The sequence below is a fragment of the Schistocerca cancellata genome, chromosome 2 (genome assembly GCF_023864275.1).
Source record: "Schistocerca cancellata isolate TAMUIC-IGC-003103 chromosome 2, iqSchCanc2.1, whole genome shotgun sequence".
In the NCBI taxonomy this organism is placed as follows: Eukaryota; Metazoa; Arthropoda; class Insecta; order Orthoptera; family Acrididae; genus Schistocerca; species Schistocerca cancellata.
Window position 1 is genome coordinate 158864819 of NC_064627.1, and position 20799 is coordinate 158885617.

Consider the following 20799-nt stretch of genomic DNA (forward strand, 5'->3'; position numbering starts at 1 on the left):
TGGTAAACGATAAAGAACCATCGTAATTCTCTTTGCCTAAAAGTTTGTAACTCATGAATGAACAGTTCTACAAATGATCATGCTAAGTTTGGGTCATAATTGGCTTTCGTTTATCTAAGACTAAATTTTGGGCATAGTAACTGCGGGACATTTAAATCCAATTCGTCTGCCCTCTGAAGCCTGTTATCTATCAGCATCTGTTGTCTGCTTCCGGCGTCAGCTTACCTAAGCACTGCATATCAATTTTTTGCTTGAATATAGTTTCGTGTGGACTGTTTCGGATTTTGCTTTAGTATCTTGTGTATTGAAATAAATGGAATTTCGCTGTAGCTGCTTCTTTTTGAGGTTCTGATGCAAGTAGTTATTTCAATGAATGTTTGCTTATTTATTTTAATGAAATCATTTTCCAAATTAATGCATAGTACGCTGTGATAGGTGTAAATACGAACAACATTCATAAAGCCATTACCGTATTCCCACCTTTCACGTTAAATATCGCTGCTTATCGGTTCGCTCTTTCGTGAATGTTTTCACTATCGGCTGTGATGTATCGCATCACGCAGATAACGCTTACACCAGAGCAAAAAAGGCTTAAAAAACGACAGAAAGATTTCCGCGTTATAGCTACACATAAATCGGCGATTTGCTGAAATATGGCCCCCTTCCCACAAGGTAATTTATCGTCCATCCATGGTAGAAAAGCGACATCGCATGCCGTATCGGAGCAGTCTGGCGTGCCTGCGATCCTCTATATCGCTTTATGGGCTCTTCTTCCGAAAACTATTCGTTCGAACAAGTAGAAAGTACCACAGGCTTCATGGTTTGTCCTCAGAGAAGGCTGTAATGCTAGTAGGAACCTGACGCGACTGCAATAGCTCATTTCTATAGTTATTGCAGTGTCCAATCACATCTCATCTTTCACGTTGCAGAAGCACTTGAGACGAACGCCTTCTGCACAGTAACCCTGTAACTTCCTCTGATGACTGAGTGTTACATCGGGTCCAACAGCATACTTTCAGCTTAAATTGTTTTTTGAACAGAGAGAAGAATCCTTAAATGAGGAGGAAAGATTCTATAACTCCTCAACAGCTAATATACAAAAAGATGAGAAGAAAAAGATAAATTTGCTGTGACTAAGAACTAGACAATAAATCGAAGAAAACGATTTATTGACACATAGTCAGCACGGATTCAGAAAACATAGTTTCTGTGAACGCAACTAGCTCTTTATACTCATGAAATAATGAGTACTATCGACAGGGGATTGATTCCATAGTTATAGAATTCCAGAAAGCTTTCTACACCGTTCCTCACAAGGGTCTTCTAACCATGGTGCCTATGGAATATCGCCTCAGCTGTGTGACTGGATTCGTGATATCCTGTCAGAAAGGACCCAGTTCATAGTAATAGATGGGAATTCATTGAGTGAAACAGAAGTAATATCCGGCGTTCCCAAGGAAGTGTTACAGGCTCTCTATTGTTCCTGATCTATATTAACGTCATAGTAGACAATATGTGTAGCCCTCTGACCAAAACGAATTGCAAAATGATTTAGATAAGATATCTGTATTGTGCGAAAGGTGGCAATTTACAGTGAATAAAAAAAGTGTGAAGTTATCCACATGAGTACTAAAGGAAATCCACTAAATTTCGATTACGCGGTAAGTCACACAAATCTGAAGGCTGTAAATTCAACGAAATACTTAGGGATTGCAATTACAAATAACCTAAATTGGAACGGTCACATAGATAATATTGTGTGTAGAGCAAACCAGTGACTGCTGTTCATTGGCAGAACACTTAGAAGGTGCAACAAGTCTACTAAATAGACTGCTTACACCACGCTTGTCCGCCGTATTCTGGAGCATTGCTGTGCGGTGTGGGATCCGCATCAGGTGGGACTGACGGGTGACATTGAAAAAGTTCAAAGAAGGGCAGCACGTTTTGTACTATGGTGAAATAAGGAGATAGTGCTAGAGATACGACACGTGAATTGGAGTGGCAATCATTAAAACAAAGGCGTTTTCCATTGCGACGGGACCTTCTCATGAAATTTCAATCACCAGTTTTCTCCTGCGGTTGCAAAAAAATTCTGTTGGCACCCACCTACATAGGGAGAAATGATCATCGCGATAGAAGAAGAGAAATCAGGGCTCGCGCAGAAAAATTTAAGTGCTCGTTTCTCCCGTGCGCCTTTCGAGAGAGACAGCTTGAAGGTGGTTCATTGATCCCTCTGCCAGCCACTTTACTGTGAATAGCAGAGTAGTCACCTAGGTGTAGATGTGGTTGTACGCTGTCAGTCACATTAATATAACCACCCTTCAAAAGCCTGACTGACCTTGTTTTGCAGCAAACACGTGCATGAAGAGTGAATGAGGTTGTGACAGGCACGGATAGGGATGAGGAGCCAAACCGACTTCTGTGCCACGACCAGCTGTGCTGAGGTTCTGAGTTGAAGGTCCATTGCGCGAACAGCCCACGTGAGGGGGACTGATGACCTCAGACGTTAAGCCCCATAATGCTCAGAGCCATTTGAACCATTTAAACTTGTCATAGTGCTGATGAAAAACAAACTGCATGTAGGGGTGGACATCGTCCCAAAGGAAAAATGCATACTTCTGTTACCCGTTGTGCCTTTCAGAATGAAGAGATCACCCAGAGAATGCCACGAAAACATTGCTCACACCATAACAATTCCCCTCTCTGTCTGGCCCCTTCTGACGATCCTCCGGTGGAGCATAAAACGTGATTCATCTGCAAAGGCCTCCTGTCGCCACCCACTGACTCTTAACTGGACAGCATCAGCAAGTGTGCGTGAACCAGGCACCTACTGTGGAGGCTGGTACGCAGCAACGTTTGCTGAACGGTGTTGAAGATACACTCGGTTCATCTGGGTGATCAGTTGCTTAAAAGTTACATGCCTATTCACCCGCACACGTTCCCGCAGCCATCGTTCACACCTGTCGTGTATGATGGCCCTTGGTGCACCACAGTTGCTTCGTCGCCAGTTTTGGATAGCAGGCCAATGACCATGCCCTTTGGGCGTCAGATAAATTGCTCCGTTTCCGCATTACGGCGACGACTGCACAGTTTCCCGCGCCCCCCTAACGTGTTTACATACCTGCACTGCTAATGCTTCCACCTGCCATCTGTGAGCGGTTATTGCACGTTGACGCCAAATATAGGCGATGGCCTCTTTAACGTGACTCGACCTCGGTGACTGAGTAAAAGAAAACCACCAATTTGTAAGAAATGCCCCTGATTTAGCTTTGGACATATACAGCATATAAAAGAAATAATTTCATGAAGAAATGTAAGAATAATAACACGAAGAAGTAATTTCCAGAAAAGTTAAAAAGTAAAGACATCAACGCAAAGAGCGCAATAGGAATTCATCTGAATCGGTGGAAAGAGTGGAATGAGGTACACCATCGGGCGGGAGGGGGGGGGGGGAAGGTGGAAGTACTATGTTCGGTGTGTTGCCCCGTATGGTACCGAAACTTGGACTCTGCAGCTGTGAGAGGAGATGAGGATCTAGACAAGAATGACAGATGTGAAAATGACAAAAAGATAAGCAGTGATGATATGTTACAAAGAACGAACTAGAGAAGGCAAATAGTAGAGGCAAGACGAGGAAAATAAATTGGTCAGAGCACTGGATAGAAGAGACTGCTTGATGAAGGCTGGACTAGAAGGAATGGTGACTGGAAAGAGGACCAGAGCTAGTATAAGATAGCGGTTAATTTACAGCATCAGTATAAATGCATGACATGCACTTACGAAAAAGATGACGGAAAACTGGGAGCAGTGATGGAACTGCCTACTGGGCAGAATATATCATCATCATCATGACCATCTTCTTCTTCACCATCATTATTGTTTACAGTGATCTGAAGCTGGCCACTGATGGCAAAAACCGGTAATTTCTTGTTGAAATTATATGTCATTGCGCTAGGCAATTAATAATTAACAAAAAGTATTTAAACAATCAATAATGTCTGTAACAAACATATCTAGTGTGTGATTGTCCAGCAGAACATGCGTCACGGCCGTCCAGTATCTACTCCTGAAAATCGGTTTGCATCATGTGCAGCAACGCTTAGATATTGAATGTGGAGCATTGGATGCTTCACACTAACTAAGTACTCAAAGTAAGACATCAAATACACTTCTGCCCGTCCGGCTAGCCACACGGTCTAACGCGCTGCTTCCAGATCGGGAAGAATCCGCTCGGCAGATTAGTCTCGAGGTCCGGTGTGCCGGCCAACCTATGGATGGTTATTAAGGCAGTTATCCATCTTCCTCTGCAAATGCGGGCTAGTTCCCCTTATCCTGCCTCAGTTACACTGTGTCGGCAACTGCTCCGCCAGCATTGTTTCCACGTACGCGTACACCATAATTACTCTACGATGCAAGCATTTGGGGTTACATAAGTCTGGTACGAGACGTTCCCAGGGGGATCGACTGGGGTCCGAACTGCACGGTAATCCTAGGTTCGGTGTGGGATGGCGGTGGGGTGTGTGGACTGCTGTGGCCTGTTGTGCGGTTGTGATCTACTGAGGGCTATGGCAGGACGAATCCTCTCCATCGTTTCCAGGTCCCCGGTTTAATACAATACAATACGATACAATACAAATACACTTCTATAATAATATTTACATATTGTCATATTTCTAATCTGAAATATGGAGATCACTTTGAGATCCTTCTTCTTGTTTTGGTTTTGGTAGTTTTTTCAATTTCTACTTTGTGTTAATCGTTAATGTTGCAATTTTGAGAAACGATAGTGTATTTCGTACTGTTTCGTATCAAGCATCAGGGTGAGTTACTAGTTAATAGCCGGTCGCAGTGGCCGAGCGGTTGTAGGTGCTTCAGTCCAGAACCGCGCTACTGCTACGGTCGCAGGTTCGAATCCTGCCTTGGGCATGGATGTGTGTGATGTCCTTAGGTTAGTTAGGTTTAAATAGTTCTAAGTTCTAGGGGACTGATGACCTCTGATGTTAAGTCCCATAGGGCTCAGAGCCATTTGAACCATTTTGAACTAGTTAATAAAGTAAACACCCGCAAAAATTAAGTGTGATTTTATGTTTAAATTAAGTTGTAAATAGTGAAAATGTTGAAGAAAACATTTTACTTCGCCATACAACGCCTGGTTCCCAATACATTCACTGATTGTCTGTGGGAAGAATTATTGCTTGTATACCTTTCTTCACGCACTTTTTGTTGCTACTGTGATTTTCAGTGCGAACACTGGCTTGATGCAGCTCTCTATGCTACTCTTTCCTGTGCTAGTCTCTTCATCTCCGAACAACTACTGTAATTTGAACGTGATTATTGTATTCCCACCTTGGATCCTTCTACAACTCTCTCCTCCCCTTCCTCTCCTCTCCAACATTTCTCACCAGAACGTAAATGACAATTCACTGAGGCCCCTGAATGCGTCCTGTCAGCCTATTACTTCTTTATTCAAGTTATGCGTTATATATCTTTATATCCCAATTCGAATCAGTACATCCCCATTAGCTGTTTTAAGCATTTTTCTGTAATACCACATTTCCGAAGGTTCTATTCTCTTCTTATACGAACTGCTTATCGTTCACGATTCCGTGCAAAGGAACATTACAGACAAATACCTTCAGAAAAAACTTCCTAATACGTGAATTTGTATTCCACGTGAAGAAATTACTGTTTTTCAGAAATGCTTTCCTTGCTGTAGCTAATATACGTCTTATATCGTCTCTGTTTCAGCAAGCATCGGTTACTTTGTAGCCCAAATAACAAAACTCATCTCCTACTTCTCTGTTGTCGGTTTGGCGGGCACCATATGTCGAATGCTTAAATTTGTTGGTGGATCCCGCCTGAAAACTGGTTCTTCGAATTTTCTAATGGGATTTTCACCAGATATGACGTATCTCCTCGAATGAACCATGGACTTTGCCAAAGTGGGGTGGCTTGTGTGCTTCGATGATGCAGATAGTAGTACCGTTTGCAACCACAATGGAGGGATATCAGGAGCATGTAGTGATCAAGAAGAACAAAAACTGGTGTTCTACAGCTAAGAGTGTGGAATATTAAATCCCTTAATCTAGTAGGAAGTTAAAGAATTTTGAAAGGAGATTCATAGGCTGAAGTTAGATGTAGTGGGCATTAGTGAAGTGTGTTGGCAGAAAGAAAAGAATATCAGATGAGTATAACGTTATAAATATAAAATCAAACAGGGGTAATGCAGGAGTAGATCCAATACTGAATAAGAAAACAGGAATGTAGGTAGCGTAGTGAGTGTATTATCGTACCGAAGGTAGACACGAAGCCAACACCCGTCAATGTAGTACAAGTTTCCATACCAATTAGCTTTGCAGACGAAGAGATGGAAATAATGTGTGACTGAAAAAAGTTATTCAGATAGTTAAGGCAGACGAAAATTTAATTGTGATGGGGAGCTGGCCTTCGATAGTAGGAAAAGGAAGAGAAGGAAAAATAGTGGAACATGCGCTGAGGGAAAGGAAAGAAAGAGGTAGCCACCAGACAGAATTTTTCATAGAACATAGTTTAATAATCCCTAACGTCTAAGAAGGTTGTATATGTGAAGAGATCGGGAGACACTGGTAGATTTCAGATTAGTTATGTAATGGTAACACAGAGATTCCGAAACCACATTTAAAAATGTAAAACATATTCAAGGGCAGATACGCACTCTGACCATACTTAATTGGTTATTAATCCCAGATTAAAACTGAAGAAACTGCAAAAAGGTAGGAACTTACAAAGATGTGATATGGATAAGCTGAAAAAAACCAGAGATTATTGCCAGTTCTCGAGGGAGGATTAGGCAATGTTTGTGTAAAACAGACCAAAGAAATACAATGTAAGTTGAATGAGTAGCTTTGAGAGATCAAATAGTGAAGTAGTAGAAGACCAAGTAGGCAAAAATAGAAGGCCTGAAAGACGTCCTTGGACAATACGGAAGATACTGAATTTAATTGATGGAAGGAGGAAATATAAATAATGCAGCAAATTAAGCTGTCCATTATAATTATCCGGGCTGTTATGCCGTGGTCGGTTGATGAATTCTGTGTCGATTCCCAACTGTTCGTCTCCGACTGCGAGAGACATCTTCAAGGGGGTCCGTAGCTCAATGGAAGGTCCTACACCTTCCATTAAGCTACGGACCCCACAGAATTCATCAACCGACCACGGCATAACAGCCCGGATAATTATAATGGACATGATATTTCCGGCCGTAAAAGTCTACATTTTAGTAGCAAATTAAGCTGCCGAACGAGAATGCTGACGTCTACAAAAAATGAGTTTGACAGAAAATGCGAAGTGGCTAAGCAAAAATGGCTAGAGGAAAACCGTGAGGCTGTAGAAGCATACATGACTATGAGATAGATAAATTAGAGCTTTGGTGAAAGAAAAGCAGTTGTTTGACTACTAAGAGCTCAGAGTGCTAAGCAAAGAATGGAAAGATCAAAGGAATATGTAGAAGGCCTGAATAAGGGAAATGAACTTGAAGGGAATATTATAGAACCGAAAGAGGGAGTAAGTGAACATGAGATGGTAGAAGAATTTGACATAGTACTGAATCACATAAGTGGAAAACAAGGCACTTGGAGTAGACGGTAGTCTCTCAGACTTACTGAGATCCTTTGAGGGGCAGTCACAGCATAACCATTCCACCTGGTGTGTAGGATATATAGGTTCCTCAGAAATATAGGAAGAAGTGAGAAAATACTTGCCTTATGACTTTTCTTAGAAGATAGATAAATCTAGGTTTACAGCATTTGTAGATATAAAGTAAGTTTTTGACAATGTTGACAGGAATACACTCTTTGAAATTCTTCATGTAGCGGGGATAAAATGAAGGTAGTGACGATTATTTACGTATATTAACTAGACTGCAGTCGAAGGACATGAAAGGGAAGCAGTGAGTGAAACAGTTTTTGTAAACTATAGCTGAGGTTATTCAGTAAGTGCATTGACGAAACAAAGGAGAAATTTAGAAATGGAACTAATGTTCAGGCAGAAGAAAGAATGTTTGAGGTCTAGTGATGACTTTTTAATTCTGTCGGAAAAGGCAAAGTACTTCGAAACTTGGAAGAGCAGCTGAACGGAATGGAGAATGTCTTGAAAAGAAATTATGCGATGAACATCAACAAAACGTAAAAGAGGGGAAATGAAATGAAGTCGAATTAAATCAGGAGACGCTGAGAGAATCAGATTATGAACTGAGACACTAAAAGTAATAGATGATTTATGCCATTTGCGCAGCAAAATAACTAATGCTGGTGCGACAGCTGGCAGCTTTCCCTAAACGTAGATAAATGTAATATAATGCGCGTACATAGGGGCAGAAATCCATTCCAGTACGATTATGCCATAGGTGGTAAATCATTGGAAGCGGTAACGACCGTAAAATGCTTAGGAGTTACTATCCGGAGCGATCTGAAGTGGAATGATCACATAAAACAAATAGTGGGAAAAGCAGGCGCCAGGTTGAGATTCATAGGAAGAATTCTAAGAAAATGTGACTCATCGACGAAAGAAGTAGCTTACAAAACGCTTGTTCGTCCGATTCTTGAGTATTGCTCATCAGTATGGGACCCTTACCAGGTTGGATTAATAGAAGAGATAGACATGATCCAGCGAAAAGCAGCGCGATTCGTCATGGGGACATTTAGTCAGCGCGAGAGCGTTACGGAGATGCTGAACAAGCTCCAGTGGCGGACACTTCAAGAAAGGCGTTACGCAATACGGAGAGGTTTATTATCGAAATTACGAGAGAGCACATTCCGGGAAGAGATGGGCAACATATTACTACCGCCCACATATATCTCGCGTAATGATCACAACGAAAAGATCCGAGAAATTAGAGCAAATACGGAGACTTACAAGCAGTCGTTCTTCCCACGCACAATTCGTGAATGGAACAGGGAAGGGGGGATCAGATAGTGGTACAATAAGTACCCTCCGCCACACACCGTAAGGTGGCTCGCGGAGTATAGATGTAGATGTAGATGTAGAAGTGTAGATGATATATAAATTGCAAGATGTCAATACAAGAAGAGCAATTCTGAAATAGAAAACTTTGTTATCGTCTAATATAAAAGTATTTGAAGATATTTGCGGTAGAGTTCCGTTGTAAGGAGGTGAAACGTGAAAGATAAGCAGTTCAGACAAGACGAAAATTTTTACTTTTAAAGTAGAAGTTACAGAATAATATTTAAAATGCGAGCGGTGAATCAAATAATTAAGGAGGAGGTACTGTGTAAAAAATGTGTGGTGTCTAAAAGAGGAGACTGGCTGAGAGGGCACACGCTGCGGAGTCAAGAAATATTCAGTTTCGTAATGAAGGAAGCGTAGCGGCTAAAAATTGTAGAAGGCAATTAAGGCTATGATACAGTAAGCATTCTCAAGTGGATGTATAATGCCATAGTTATTCAGAGAGTTGCATCAAACCAGTCTTCGATATAAAGATAATAACAACAACAAGAGTACTTTTGGTGTTCGTCATTTCAGATGCACAATATTTCCGACATTCTTCGACTAGCAAAATAAATCTGCAGTCACTCACAGTGACGATCTTTGTATACGTTCTATGTCACTCGTTAATCCATCCTGACAGAGATCTCACACACCTGCAAAGTATTTCAGTAAAGGTGATAAAGACCGATGTTTTTCATGAAAAAGCTGCAGTTGCCCAGAATCAATCCATTTAATGTAATCCTGTTATTTGCTTTGCTTACAACTAATCCCACGTGGTCGTTCCATTGCATATTCTTAAGTATTATTAATTATCCATACGACACAAGGACGTGCTTAATGAATTAGATTTTGCAGCAGGCTCCAATTTAAGCGCTGGAGAATTGTGAAGCTACTATGATATCGGATTATGGCAAGTCGTAATCAGATTAAATAGTTGTGATACATGTCCATTCTCTATACAGACGTCTGCCGTGGTCCAATACTAACTTGCTGTCCCATACCGAAGCACAATTTTACTGAGTGATGAGCTACAGTTCAAGATGTAGTTCTTGCTTGAGCCCACGTGGATTTACCGGGTGAATGGTGAAAGCTATTTACTTGAATATAAATAGCTGTTATTTTGGTAGCAGCTTGAAATCTGTGAGTTGTGTGAGGGTGTCGGATTGGTTTAATCGCTCTGGGATTATACAATTAGTTTTAATCGAAGGCAAAGTTAACACATGTATTTGTGAATTGTTTGCTGCTGCACCCTTCCAAGGATTGTATCGGACTTCTTCTGCATCAGCTTAACAATGCTTTTGCTGTCAAAGGGAGGCGCCCTTGTGCCGTATGTTGAAGAAAACGGTGTGTATATCCGGTTAGGAGTGCATAATGGCGTGATCTGAACTTCATAAAACATCAGAGGGATAAACTACATCTTCGGTTACGCTCGAAATCATTTCTTCAGATAATTCAGCTTCAGATATCCACCATAATAGAAACCGATTCCGCTTGAAATGTATGAGAATTCATCCCGAAAATGTTTTCTGATGTTTTTTACGCCGCTAAGAAAGTAACAGAAACAAGTCGTGAAAGTTGTTCGCAACAGAGGTATTAAGAGTAGTAGGACTGGGGGATCGGGAGATAATTACGTATTTAATGCGTTTTTGTTTGTTTAATGCGACTTTATTGAAAACTGTGGCAGATGCTGCTAACCAATGAGAACCGAAAATAACGACGCTTATGGTGGTAGTGTGTCCGGTGGAACAGTGAACAGAATAAAAGAGTGATAGACACAGTGCTATTGTTTCTCTGTGACTCACTTCATTGGTGGACAGCTCACACAAAGCAGTTGGCACGGTCGAAGAAAGTAGACTGATTACGGGATGCCGTTCTGATTGCTAGACTTTGACGTTAATCGGCGCTGTTTGAATACAGTGGTGCCAGACGCTTTGTATAACCGCTTCATCAGTATAGGCAGGGAACGCGAGCAATTACTTCGAAGCGGGCTTTTTGGGAGGTTTGTGCAATTGGGCAGGACAGTTCCCTTCCCACAGATGGCTCCACTGCTAACACTGCGTTAGGTGATCCTGCCAGCGACTGTCAACTCTCGGCACTTTCTAGCAGCAAGTGGTCCAGTGTAGTATTTATCATTGCAATTAGAAGACTGAATATAAGGCCGAACAAGTCGTGAAATATCACACACTGCACTGTCACGTCATACAATAACTGTTGTTTCGTATCAAATAACACTCGTCGATAGAGTGGTGGGTTCTTTATTTTACCCCCGGAGGGGCAGAGATTATACTATAGCACATAAAATATTAGATCACTTTATTTCAATTTGAACAAGAGAAAATACTTAACTTTGTAAAACTTCAGGTCCACAGGAATGTCATGAGAATTCATTATTGTCACTCAACTTAAATGCATGATTTGATACAGACAAGAATATAGTCTTTTCTCAAAAAGTCTAACAGAATTGTCACAGTGCTGGCTCGGCAGAAAGACGATGTCGTCGTCTTCTGCGATGATTGCTGACTGAGCTGAGAGGCACTGTCTCCGAAGGCAAATAAGCGAGCTGATGTGTTGTGTATGGAAACTCTTCCGGGTGTGTCTATGTCACCGTCTCTCATTCGTCTAACATCCCAAAGATGCCTAGGTGTTGAACCGCACGTATCGCATTACACGCCCTAAGTTAGACAATTGTGACCCTTTGGTTGAAATGTCTGGCTGGTGGCAAGTTTGCGAAATACAAAGTTAACACAGCATACAATAACAGTAATAATAATATCGGGAACTAAATTAACGACCCATAAATGACGTAAGCCACACAGTTGCCATTTGGTTAGAATGATGTTTATTCAGAAAGAAAATTAATAACGAAACCGGTCGTATTTAGAGTTACTGTTACACTCGAGGGCATATCCATTTGACACAGTACGATCATTCACAATCTCATTGCGAAGAGTAAGAGTTCACACCAGGCGCACGGCTGCTCGCTGCTAAGAGACTGAGTCGCGGGATACCACACAAAGCGACCGACATTTTCTAAGTCGTTTTACTTCATAGCTGGCTAAAGACCGACTGTCCGCTTTCGCGTCTGTAACATCCACGTGATAAATTTTTGGCTACAGTGCGACGAGAGGAAATTATGCCTCTAACAGTTATAAACATTATCTATTCGACGTATGAAAAAACAGTGAAAACTTATAAATATTAATTATTTATATAATATTCTATGATATAATTGGACATATCGATGTGTATAATACAAAGACAATGATAATTGTAAATTCCTTTTATGATCTGCGTTTGTCTTCCTTTGTTTTTACCTTTTGTTGGTTGGCTTATGTAGATTGCGGACGCTTATCAAACTGAGGTCTGTTAGGAAACTGTAATTATTTGTTAATGATTACTTGAAAATTGAGTTCATTATTATTATAAATATGAGTGAATAATTATTTGTAACTTTAATTCCTCTCTCAGTTAGCATTATCTGTGTTAATTATTTCTTTCCGCTGCAAGGAGCGCAGCCATTGATGATAGCGATTTGTATCGCGTTTTTGTCTGTGTTTTCCTTAGAAACAAATCAAATGTTTGCTTGATGAAGTCTAAATAGTGCACAATACGAAAGTAGATTTTATAGCGTTTAATAACCATTTTAAATATTTACTTATTTGCTCTAACAATAGAAAGTCTCTATCAATTGTCTGCCGCCATCTTAACAATTGTCTCAGCGGCAAATTCAAATTACGCAACTCTGCAGACATAAATGCCGAACGTAATACAAATGTGTAAAAATAAATGTGCACCGGTGGTCCCGAACTCATTTGAATGAAAATAATTCGAATCAGATTGGTTCTTTAAAAATACTGCTCATAGCACGATCGTTATAACAAACTTTTCTAGCTGATGTATGGAGCCGAAATTATTTACGCACGAGTTACGAAGAATATTGTTTCAGTGTTGTGCGCGGCTGATATTTGGTGGTTTCAATGATCGTTTTGCTGAAGATAACTGTTTCCATCATAATCCATAATTGTATAGAATCTGTTGTATGAACTGTGATTTCGTGACACTTACACAACTTACAGACAACACTTTAACACGACGTTAACTTGGAGTTCTTTAGCAACTTGACCAAATCTTTAGCCGGGAGAAAAATTATGTAGTAATTACTCAGTGTAATAAAATAAGATTATCATTTTCATTTACAAATTAGTTAAATACCAAACCACTGAATAACACAGCGAACGCCACACGTCTCAATCCGAACTATACACTATGGTGTCTCCAGCCGAACTGTCCGTTTTCGCGTCTTCATCCGAACTGTACCCTTTGCTGTCTAGACCAGAACTGTCCCTCTGCCCGTCTCCGGCCGCTTTTCCCGGGCTCCGAACCTGCTCGCTCAACTGACTACAGCATTTCCCTTTCCTGAAGCTGTCCATCTGATTGGCTACAGCTTATTCTACATTATTTTACATTTTAACATATTTAAATAATCAAAGCTTGACCACTTTCACGATGTAAATAAAGTAACAATAATATCCATTACATAATAAACGTTAAATTGTTTTACATATAGCCAATACAATTTCCTTCTTAGCTTTGAGTGCCACGACCAGTAGCCTTGCTCCAATGTGCTTTTTTGATAAATAAATAAAGAACAAAAGTAGCCATTATGCACTAAACTTTACAACAAATATTCTATTACCTAATGATTCAATAAGGTGGCGTGCTGTCATCGTTCATTGTATTTTGTGTCGAGGAAATGATGATCTGATGCTTAACTGAATACTGATAATTTAAATTTACCCTATCTTTTAAACAAATAAAGTTTCAAAGTTGATATTTACACGTCATTTCAATGATGCGCTTCTATGTGAAACGTCGATCGTTAAGATTGACCAAAGCGTTCAGAATTTAGCATTCAGGTCTTTGTTACAAAACTTGTTAATTTCACTTTAACTGTAAATCATAATCTATTATAGATATGATCAATATTCAAGTTTTATTGGGATCACCATAAAATTTTATGGAGGATGGCAGATTAAAATCACTGTGGCTTGATTCCCTGCATTACTACAGAATTAAATAATTTTCATAAATGTTTCCCTTTATGACTGACCTTAGGTCCGCCATATTTAACACTGCTACGTCTCCTTGGCCACAAAAGGCTTCTACTGGGTTTCCCTGTGACGTAGGTTCTCGTCTGTCTCACTCGCATACTACAGTACTTAGGCCTCAATAGACAATAGACGCCTGTGGGTTTCCCCATCTCGTGGTGGATCTGCGACCTTTGTGGCACGCGGTCCTGGACGACAGGGCTCGTTTCACAATTCCTGTAGGCCCACTCTTTCGGCCATATACTTAAATGAGAGCGAAATGCTCGTTAACTCACAGTGACTATGTTTACTTGTGGTTTCACGAGGCACTAACCTTACCTTGGCACCGAGCTCTTCGGACGACACCACGCAAACAAAGCGGTCTTCATTTCATACATGAAAGTAATGTATTTCAGAGAAATTTTACTACATGAAATCCCTACTCCGCTTGACGAGTATTCTGTATTTGTTTGTTGCCAAACTAAATATTTATGTAGCATTAAATTATTGTGAATTTATTCTGTTCTTGTTGCACTATTGTCAAAATAACAGCTTTCGTTGAATCTCACTTGATCGTATAATAAATTCATATAGCTGAATATGACCTCATTCAAATGAAATGACACAATTTCAGATACTTTACTGGTCTCATACAGATACCATTTTATATAGATAGACTGAAGTAGATAGTGGAAATTTGTATCAAGCAAGGCAATCGAACCCAGGTCTCCGCCACACACCGTCAGGTGGCTTGCGGAGTGTGGATGTAGATGTAGATGTTACTAAGCAGGTGCGTTAGCCACTAAGCCACCTTGTCACTGCTATTCAGACAACTGCATGGATTACCCTGCCACACCTCTGTGCACCATGCAAATACTCACTGCCAGCCAGTCTACTTTAAATCCCCCCTTACTCACGGACTGCTGAGGCTATGTTCTGGAATAGCATCTCACCATCGTAAGTAAATGGGGGATCCAGCCTGAAACGCAGGTAGAGGTACAAATGAAATGACACATTTCAGAGATTTTACTCGTCTGATACGGTATGATTTTATATATGTATACTGAAGTGCCGAGCGAAAATTTGTACCAAGGCCAGGAATCGAAGCCAGGTCGAATATACATAAAATCATATCTGTGTGGAACCAGTCAAGTCTCTGGAATTGTGTCATTTAATTTGTATAAGTACTGCAACTGGGCTTCAAGCTAGATCTCTCATTTATGTTCTATGCTGAGGTGCTGTTTGAGAATATGTAGAACCTTGTCAATTCTGTTCGTGTGTAAGGGGAAGGGGGGGGGGGGGAATTTAAAGTAGACTGGGATGACAGTGAGAATTTGGATCAGGGAGGGAGTCATACCAGGGTAATCCGTGCAGTTATGTGAACGGCTTGCCTTAGTGGCTAACGCACATGCCTAGTAAGCAGAAGACCCATGTTCGATTCCTGGCCGAGGTACAAATTGTCATTCATTGTTTCAGTGTATACGCATAAAATTATAACCTTATTGTTTTCCTCAGATGTAGGGTTATCATCGACAAATGTTAAATAACCATAACAGTTTGGAAAAAAAACGCTACTTAGTTTCTCAAACTGGATATTCACATAAGAAATATTTCTTTAAAAATTGAAGAAACATTTAATTCGTGCCTGAAAGCCCACACTAACCATTAAGTCTGCCTTCAGCTTGTTACATGTGTAGGATTCTGTTGTTTGATCACGTCAGCTTATGCTCATTTATGGTCGATGGAAGCAGATAGGCGATGTGATTTTCAAACAGTCTATTTGTATCACCAGTTCGATAAACACTAGTGTCACCACTATTTCTCCTCACAGATACTATGAGACACCTATCATCATTCTCCAACCACAATATCAGGTTGGTTACGTGTAAGCATCTTGGCTGTACCTTTGCTTAACACTAATCTTTCTCCATCTTAATTTCAGCCATACCGTTGAGGATCAAGATATCCTGTAACCTGCGTCTTATCCAAAACCACTACACACGCGAGAGAAGATGGAAACTGCACCTTTATCATAAGCGTAGCTTCCGTCTCAACATGTCTCAGCTATGTCCTTCCTGTCGAACAGGTAATCAGTATCTCTGTCACGCAGCCCAAGCTTTTCTCATCCTTTTCTATTTCTTTTTTCTTCCTACCATCTCATCTGCTAACCTTACCTATTGTGTACGACATTATATACAGCGGTATGGAGAGGTAGGCTACAGAGTGGTGTGGTAATTGCCATCTTAGGAAAGCTCGACAGAAGCAGAAATGATTAGTGAACGTAGTGAGCAGAAGATTTAATTGTATATCTCCAATTGTGTGAAGACTCATTACAAATAATGCAGCAAGAAATAGAGTCCAGCTATTTCAGTGTCAACAAGGATGAGGCTCTCCGTACTAGAGTATGAACGGTGGAGTTGGAGCCACGACTAGGCAGTGTCTTCATAGCCCAGGTGTGCCCGAGATTTCGGGTCGCAAGCGGTGCCCGGGCCCAAGTGCCAAAGCGCTCAGCCTCGCTTCACATTTCCCCCACCTCCACGTAGCGCTCTCTGAGCGCTAGGAGGCTGAGCACAGGAAAACAGTGAACACCTCGCATGTAAATGACAATACAGTCGTGCCGCGTATAGCTTGGTTTCACACTTCACTTTTCTCAATTACATAAATAACAAATAAAACAAATTTTCAATATTAATTATTTCTGGTGTGCTAAAGACATAACATAATTTTTATCTGGTAGAAATTTTTGGCATATGGACAGATGCTGACTATTTCACAGAGTTTTACACTGAAATTGCCACGTAATAATGACTTATTTACTTTCATAATAAAAAAGCGCTTCCACACAACTATGTCAATTTAATTATTATAACACTTTTGCAACTTGAAAAAAAATCTTGGAAAATCTAACTGATGTTCTGATGTTTGGACAGTTTTAACGTAAAAAAAAGGAAACAAAACTGGAATTATCTTGTAGGTCGCCGGCCTCTGTGGCCGAGCGGTTCTAGGCGCTTCACTCCGGAACCGCGCGCCTCCTACGGTCGCAATTTCGAATCCTGCCTCGGGCATGGATGTGTGTGATGTCCTTAGGTTAGTTAGGTTTAAGTAGTTTATGGGACTAATGACCTCAGATGTTAAGTCTCATAGTGCTTAGAGCCATTTGAACTATTTTTTAACCTTGCTGGTCAATCAGTTACATCTGCACATTCACAGGGGTGCTTTCAACTGAACAACAAATGGGTGTCTAGGAGAGATAATCCACCCTTCAAGACTGAACGGACTCGAATCTCCGCCGGGACCAGCCGCACAGCCCATGACTGCAGCGTCTTAGACCGCTCGGCTGGAATGGTCGGAAGAATTCAAGAGAGGGCACAGCGAGGGTATGAAGAGAATTTTGGATGGACGAAGGAAGAATAAGAAATCATGACTCAAGTTCAGTCGCTCTTTTAAAAGGGAATAATCGAAAATAGTAATAATAATAATTATTTTCGCTATTATCGCTGTCTTTATTATATATTGCTTACGTATTATATAAATTGTGTAGGGTTGCCTGGTTAGCTATATGATTTTGGCAGCTGAAATGAGTACAGAATTAATTAAATAAATAATGCTTCATGGTGCTCTGAGTGTACCAACTTGTATGCTAGTAATGTGTCAGAAGTTTCTTAAGCCAATCAAGAGAGTCGGTGACACAATCACTAGTTGTAAGAATATTCCCATTCTTATAGACTGTGGCAGTCCATAGTGCCAGAGGCGTTAAGCACCATGTGGTGTTAACATATCACACACTTGGTCCGATGTGTGATAAACAACTAAGTGTGTTCCGCCTTTGGTTCAAATGGCTCTGAGTACTATGGGACTTAGCTTCTGAGGTCATTAGTCCGAACTTAGAACTACTTAAACCTAACTAACCTAAGGACATCACACACACCCATGCCCCAGGCAGGATTCGAACCTGCGACCGCGGCGGTCGCGCGGTTCCAGACAGTAGCGCCTAGAACCGCTCGGCCACCTCGGCCGACTGTTCTGCCTTTCTCGCGATAAATACACAGATTAATAGGATTGCACCTGAGCCGCCGGTGCGTGTCATCATCTAAGAAAAACAATTTATGAAGGTGATCTTCACCGTTAAGAACTACGAATGCATTTCCTTTACAGGCCGACAGGACAGCTAACTTCTAGCACTCACGGTACAAGCACAGACGGCGTTGTTCATCAATGTCGGCGTTAAATTTCGGCGATTAGCTTTTGCTAGCATACGGTTGGTCGTCAGTCTGACGTCGTCCGCTGTGCCCTTGGAGAGGTGACGCGTAGACTGCGAGATTCCATCGACAGTGTTTAACGTCGGCAGCCGTCGCAGGCATGGAAAACAATGGAACCGTAAATGCTCTGTGCCGAAACAAAGCCGTCGTGAAGTTCTTTGTTGGAGTGATTAGTCACGGCCACCTGGACTTTAGCCTATGTTTTTAGTAATAGTGCGGACGTGTTAGAGAACTGGCAAGCCACTCACTGTGGGGAGCGACGGCGCCGGCACGAGAGTCTGCGTCGACGAGGTGTGTCCCTGGCGGCGGCTGAGGCCAGCGGGTCGGCGATAGGCCGTGATGTATGACGTCAGAGGCCGTGGGCCAGCATATTTCAGCCTTAACGCACGCCGTCACTGCGCTGCTTCTACTGCGTTATGTGCGGCCCGCGATACGAGCTGGCTTGCGACGAATAAAAAATACTGTGGGCACTTCCCCTGGCCTCCAAGTGGTACAAATGGTTATATTCTATTCGTTTTTCGCTATAAAGGAGCTGTCTCCGCACCATACGCTTAACTTGAATAGATACTAATGCTTTTATATGAATTATGCTGAAAAATTTAGGATAACATTCTGCGCTGCTTCAGAAACTACGACAGGGCGAATGGTGCTTTCTCTTAATACACCATTCGAGGAGTCGCACAGAACAAACATTAAGAGACCGTGGGAACACAAGAGACCAGTCATACGTATGTACATAACTTGCACCGCAGATATAGCGGAAATGGAAAGTACTATTGACGTACGGTTTTCACAGAATGGATTTGTGGTCAGGCTCTCGTATTGTTAGCCAATCAACAGATAGTAATAATATCTAAAAAGTATAATTTTGTGCAACCATACATATTTTTAAATGGAGCAATCCATATTGATATTAGCGGAACGGACTAACAGTAGGAAAATTAGAATCTCAGTGATCTTTGTTGCACGATTCCTGTGCGAGTCGTTTACGAGATATCGTATTTTGAAAAGTTCCCTCACCGACACTTGTACAATACCTGTGGTAGCGCACACTAAATAACAACACAAGAGCATACACTAGCTATGTGGTTTCTGACCAGTGCCGAGATAATTGACCATCACAGGTTGTGTTCAAAATGAAAACCAGCAGCGGCAATAGACAGTGCTAGCATTTCAGCGGAGATTTCTGTGCAAGTTGCAGCAAAACGTGGCTGCATATGGTCGAACGTTGTTAGTATGTCCTTGTAGGCAGCGTCTTTCAGCTTTCCCCACAGAAAAAGGTCTACAGGCGTCAAATCCGGGGAAGCGGCCGGCCAAGGTACAGGTCCTCTGCGTCCAAAACAACGATTTCGTGCACTATGGGCTGGACGGCCATCATTTTGATACCATAGGTTCTTCCTAGTCTCCAGAGGAACGTCCTCTATCAACTATGGAAGATGGTCTGTTAGGAGTCTGTGATACTTGTACGTGTTCATTGTTTCGCCTTTGAAAAATGGGACTATAAGCTGACGGTTCTCTTTCTCCCACACCACACGTTTACGCTCCATGAATGCTGACATTCCACCTGACGAAGCCAACGGGTGTAGTCTACAGACCAATATTGCATGTTTCGACTGTTTATCTGGCCATGATTGGTAAATTCGGCTTCATCTCTAAACAACATACATGATACATCTGCAGTATCGTTTCTTAATAGCCATGTACGGAAGTTAACACAATTCTCATGATCGTTTCCACGCAACTCGTGATGGAGATAGATGTGATAGGGATGGACACTATGTAGATGGAGAGTGCGTAGGACACTTGCCCGACTCATGACACTTCCTCGTCCGACTGCGGACCAACTGTAGTAGCAGCAGCAGCAGCAGCAGCAGCAAGGACATTGATTTCCCCCTCTTTTGTCCGTCACTTGCTCCCTTCTGTTGCGTTGTCCAGGTGTTACACTACCACTTTCACTTACCTGTTTGGAGAGGTTGATAGATAACTGATGGCATGGTGACGTGTATGAGGATATGTTGCCACATACACCGTACGATAACGAACTGCATTTTTCCTATGCTTTCCATACACCATGAGCATGTCGGCTTTCTCTGTCTACGTAAGTCCCACACGACTTAATGCTTGGGCTGCCACACACTAACTGACTAGCAAGTCACAATGTACTCAAGGAACACACAACCACACTGTAATCGCCGGCTGCTGGGGCCGAGTGGTTCTAAGCACTTCACTCCAGAACCGCGCTGCTGCTACGGTCGCAGGTTCGAATCCTGCCTCGGGCATGAATGTGTGTGATACCCTTAGGTTAGTTAAAGTAGTTCTAAGTCTAGAGGACTGATGACCTCCGATGTTAAGTGCCGTAGTGCTTGGAGCCATTTGAACCACTGTAATCAACCATAACAACATCGTACCTCGCAACTATGCAGGCTGAATGGCACAAACAAGTGCCGATGTGAAAACTTTTCAAAATA